Source organism: Bubalus kerabau, chromosome 4 (assembly GCF_029407905.1).
Source record: "Bubalus kerabau isolate K-KA32 ecotype Philippines breed swamp buffalo chromosome 4, PCC_UOA_SB_1v2, whole genome shotgun sequence".
In the NCBI taxonomy this organism is placed as follows: Eukaryota; Metazoa; Chordata; class Mammalia; order Artiodactyla; family Bovidae; genus Bubalus; species Bubalus kerabau.
In genome coordinates this window covers 125,442,668-125,448,667 of record NC_073627.1, presented here as the reverse complement: position 1 = coordinate 125,448,667, position 6,000 = coordinate 125,442,668, and positions in this window count along the sequence as shown.

Here is a 6,000-nt window from a genome sequence, read left to right as displayed (position 1 = left end):
GAACTGAACTGAAGGCATGATGGGGTGTTTGAGGTAAGGCCAGCATCCCATGGTCTTCTGGTTTGGTAGATTGAACTGCAACTAAGACTGATCTCATGCTCAAGATGCTTGAGACCAGAAGTAGAGAGAGTATCTGATGCTTCAGTCTGTCCTCACTCAGATCAGCTCCTCACTCTATGTGCCTAACAGAGGAAAGAGTGAACCCTCTCTGGGGGAAAACAACATCGACTTCAGTCTCTGTGATCCTGTTTTTTTTTTTTTTAATTAATTTATTTGGCTTCACTGGGCCTTCATTGCTGCTTGTGAACTCTTAGTTGTGGGCATGTGGGATATAGCTCCCTGATCAGGGATTGGATCCCTGGTATCTTTCCATGATTGCTTCAGTCACAATTTCTTAGATACAATAAAACAGTGACCAGGTGTGAAAAAGAGAGAAAAATAAAACTGATAAAGGAAAAAACAAGCAATGGAACATGATTGAAATCTTGGGGTTAGCAGTCAAGTGTTTTAAAATAACTATTAAAAATACATTAAAGAAGAGAAAAACATGAACAAAATTGGTAAAAATTTGGAGAATTTTGAAAGAATTTAAGTCTAAATGAAAAAACTAACTATATTAAAACTGAAAAAGTAATTTGTGAAACTAATAACTTTTTGGATGGGTTTAAGAGTTGATTCGTTAGAGCAGAAGATAGGCTTAGCAAATTGAAAAACTAGTCATCAAGAAATATCCAAACTGAACTGCACTGAGAAAAAAAATGGAAAGGGTAGAATATGACACTTGTGAAACACACGCTAGCAGAATAATGAGAAAAATCATATTGTTATATAAAAAGATGAGCAAAAACATTCAATAAAACTTAGAGCTAACATGCAGTGGTAAAATATAAGAATGTTCTCATGAGTTTATGAACAAGGCAAGGATATGTCCTAATACAATTTCTAATTAGTATTTTACTGGAGATTTTAGCTAGTAAAATGAATCAAGAAAAGTACTAAAAAGTTATGGTATACATATACATAAAATGAAATATTACTCAGCTGTAAAAAATGAGGAAATCTTGCCGTTTGTGAAAAAATGGATGGACTTTGAGGGTATTATGCTAAGTGAAATATGTTAGACAGTGAAAAGTACTATATGGTCTCACTTATATGTGGACTCTAAACCAAACACCAAATGCATGGAAAAAGACATACGATTGTGGTTGCTGTGGAGGTGGAGGGGTGAGGATATGGAATTGGAAGGAGGTCAAAAGTTACTCACTTCTAGTTATAAGATAAACAGTACTAGAGATGTATAATAGGATAACTATAGTTAACAGTACTATATGATATATATGAAAATGTTAGAATAAATCCTAAGAGTTCTCACATGAAGAAAATTTTTTCTTGTATTTATGTGAGTTAGCATATGATAGATGATAACTGAATCTATTCTGGTAATCATTTCAGAATAAATGTTAGTCAAACCACTATATTTCATACCTTAAACTTATAGAATGATATATGTCCATTATATCCCAATAAAACTGAAAAAAATTTAAAAAGGAAAGAAAAAACTTATAAGCTTTTAAAGAAAAAATAGAATTATCATAATTCACAGATATAATTATGCTTATTGAAGATATAAAATAATGTAAAAATAAACCATTATAATTAAACAAATTTAGCAAGATCACTGAATATATAAATAGACATACAAAATCAGTTGTATATACTTGCAGTGAACAATTAGAAAATAAATTTTTTAAAATGGTATAATTTACAGTATTGCTAAAACCTCAGCCACCTAGCAATCCAACCTTTACATAAAAAATATAACACATGTCTGAGAAAAAATTTTAAAGTTCTAAATAAATAGGGTGCTGTTGTATGTTCGTTGGAAAACTTGTTTTTATTAAACTTTGTTTTAAGATAACTGTTGATTCAACTGCAACAGTATGAAATAATATAATATTCCATGTAACTTTTACCCAGATTTCCCCAGTGGTAACATCTTACATGGTTATAGGAAAACATCACAACCAGGAAACTGACATTAATACAACCCACCATCTTATTCAGATTTATCCAGCTTTATGTGCACTCATTTGTGTATATGTGTGTATTTGTGTTAGTTCTATGCAGTTTCAACATATGTGAGATTTGCATTATCACACCACAGTCAAGACACAAAACAGTTCCATTCCCACAAACATTCCTTGTGTTTGTGCTGCCTTTTTTATGATAACACCTACCTCCTGCCCCTTCTTCTCTTATCTCTAACTTCTGGGAATCACTAACCTGTTTTCCATCTCTATGATTTTGTCATTTAAGACTGTTATATCAGTGGAATCATATTGTATGTAACTTTTGGGATTTAACTTTTTTTTCACTCAGCATAGTTTCCTTGACATCCACTCAACTTTGTAATTCAATTGCTCAGTTGTATCTGACTCTTTGCAACCCCATGGACTGCAGCATGCCAGGCTTCCCTGTCCTTCACCATCTCTGGAGCTTGCTCAAACTCATGTCCATTTAGGTGGTGGTGCCATCTGACCATCTCATCCTCTGTCACCTCCTTCTCCTCCGCCTTCAATCTTTCCTGCCATCAGGGTCTTTTCTAATGAGTCGGTTCTTCGCATCAGAAGGCCAAAGTATTGGAGTTTCAGCTTCAGTATTAGTCCCAGTGAATATTCAGGATTGATTTCCTTTAGGATTGACTGGTTTGATCTCCTTGCTGTCCAAGGGACTCAGAGTCTTCTCCAACACCACAGTTCCAAATAATCAATTCTTCAGCACTCAACCTTCTTTATGGTTCAACTCTCAGATCCATACATAACTACTGGAAAAACCATTGCTTTGACTAGACAGACCTTTGTTGGCAAAGTAATGTCTCTGCTTTTTCATATGCTGTCTAGGTTTGTCATAGCTTTTCTTCCAAGGAGCAAGCATCTTTTAATTTCATGGCTGCAGTCACCGTTTGCAGTGATTTTGGAGTCCAAGAAAATAAAGTCTGTCACTGTTTCCATTGTTTCCCCATCTATTTGCCATGACGTGATGGGACCAGATGCCATGATCTTCGTTTTTTAAATGTTGAGTTTTAAGTCAGCTTTTTCATTCTCCTCTTTCACTTTCATCAAGAGGCTCTGTAGTTCTTCACTTTCTGCCATAAGGGTGGTGCCATCTGGATATCTGAGGTTGATATTTCTCCCAGCAATCTTGATTGCAGCTTGTGCTTCATCCAGCCTGGCATATTCGCATGATGTCCTCTGCATATAAGTTAAACAAGCAGGAGACAATATACATCCGTGATGTACTCCTTTTCCAATTTGAAACCAGTCTGTTTTTCCATGTCCAGTTCTAACTGTTGCTTCTGACCTGCATACAGGTTTCTTAGGAGGCAAGTAAGGTGGTCTGGTGTTCCCATCGCTTTAAGAGTTTTCCACAGTTTGTTGTGATCCACACAGTCAAACATTTTAGCATAGTCAATGAAGCAGTTGTTTTTCTGGAAAGACTACATGCAAATCAGGCCTCTAAATAATTTAAAATCAATTTGGTTTTTCAGGGTTATCCTCCAATTTTGCTGTCTTAACATTTAGAGTCATTGTTTAAAGTGTTAGTCACTCTGTTGTTTCTAACTGTTTGTGACCCCATGGACTGTAGTCTGGCTCCTCTGGCCATGGAATTCTCCAGGCAAGAATACTGGGAGTGTGTTGCCATTTCCTTCTCCAGGGGTTCTTCCTGACCCAGGGGTCAAATCCATGTTTCCTACATTTCAGGTGGATTCTTTACCATTTTAGCCACCAGAGAAGCTCATTGTTTAAAATGTATCAAATCATTCTTTGTGAATTTTGTTAGTCCATTTTGTATTGAAGTTTTTTCTTTTCCATTATGGTTTATGAAAAGATATTGAATACAGTTCCCTGTACTATATAATAGGACCTTGTTTAATTATTCTGTATATTTTGCATCTCCTAGTCCCAAACTCCCAGTCCAACTCTCCCCCACCCCTGCCCCTTGAAAACCACAAGTCTGTTCTCTATGTCTGTGAGTCTATTTCTGTTTTATAAGTTCGTTTGTGTCATGCTTTAGATTCCACAGTTAAGTGATCTACAGTATTTGTCTTTCTCTTTCTGACTTACATTCACTTAGTATGATAATCCTAGGTCCATCTACGTAGTTGCAAATGGAATTATTTCATTCTTTTTTATGGCTAAGTGATATTCCATTGTATGTATGTAACACATCTTCTTTGTCCATTTATCTGTTGATGGACATTTAGGTTGTTTCCATGTCTTGGCTGTTACAACAGTGCTGCTATGAACATGGGGGACATGTATCTTTTAGGACCATAGTTTTGTCTGGATATTTGCACAGGACTGGGATTAGTGAATCATATGGCAGCTCTAGTTTTTTGAGGAACCTCCATACTGTTTTCCATAGTGGCTGCACCAACTTCCATTCCCACCAACAGTATAGGAAGGTTCCTTTTGCTCTATATCATGTCTAGTATTTGTTATTTGTAGACTTTTCAAAGATGGCCATTCTGACCAATGTGAGGTAATACCTCATTGTAGTTTTGGATTGCATTTCTCTAATAATATGCAATGTCGAGCATCTTTTCATGTGCCTATTAGCCTTCTGTATGTGTATTAAACTTTTTATATGGGACCAGCCAGCTATGGTTAGGTGGATGTTGGCACCAATCACCACCTGTCAATGCTAAGAAGAATCTGGTTTGCCTAGCTAAGTATCTTTGGACTCTCCCACTGCTCAGTTGCTGTCCTATCCCACAAAGACACCTGCTTTATCATAAAGCATGATTCTTTCTGATAGAAGAGAAATGAATTTTTAGTCAAGAACACAAAATCTCCAAAGAAGCTCTCATTCTTCATTTGTGAGAGAGATTACTGGGATGTACTGGGTACTAAAATAAAAAGGTGCCTTGGTTCTTTAAAATCAGTGATAAGCAAATTGGTTACAGCCCATGGCATGTTTCTGCTATGTGATATGGTAGGAAAACCATTGAAATAGAAATTGCCCAGTAAATAATCCATGATGAGCTTGTCTCTCTAACTCTTATCAGATACTTCTGATCTTGGCTGAATTCTGGTTCAGATATAAAATAAATGAGCAGAAGAGGATTGGGCAAGATGAAGATGTTCTGTAAGATGATTTAGAGCTAAACAAGAGGGAACCTGAGTCACAGAGACTCAGTTCTGGCCCTTGTCTTGCTGTGACCCTCCTTGTGGGACAGAGAGTCAAAGGAACTGAGGATATATACCCACTCAGAGCTCATTCTCCTTCCTGATGAAGCAGGTTTCATATGAGAACTGATTGCTGAATTTTTAGGAATTTGTGAGCCACTTATTACATTTGTAGTTTGCAGCTGGCCATGGTGGAACATTTACACTATGGAATATGACAAATGCTACAATCCCAGGGCTCCCTACTCAAGAACTGGTTGTTAAAACATTTAAAAGCATACCACTAATTATGATGTTAATCTTAACCTAAATTTAGTTGTTTACTTTTTAAAGTGAAAGTTGCTCAGTTGTGTCTGACTCTTTGTGGCCCCATGGACTATAGTCCATGGAATTCTCCAGGCTAGAATACTGGAGTAGGTATCCTTTCCCTTCTCCAGGGGATCTTCCCAACCCAGGGATTGAACCCAGGTCTTTGGATCAAAAAGTGGTGGCAATGACAGCAAATTAATGCCTTGTTGTTTTAATAATTTCCATTTAGATATATTCCCATGATACTGGTCTAGAATTCAAAATGTAGTAATGTGTCAGTTCACTGAGGCACTATTATCTATGGAGATACTTCATAAAAAAACAGCAACAACAAAACTTATTTTGAAATAATTGTCTATTCATAGAAAGTTACAAAAACAGTACATAGAGTCCCATGGTACCCTTCGACTACATTCTCTTAAATGGTGACATCTTATGTAACTGCATTACAATATAAAAATGAGGTAATTGACATTAATACCATGCTAGTAACTAGATTCCA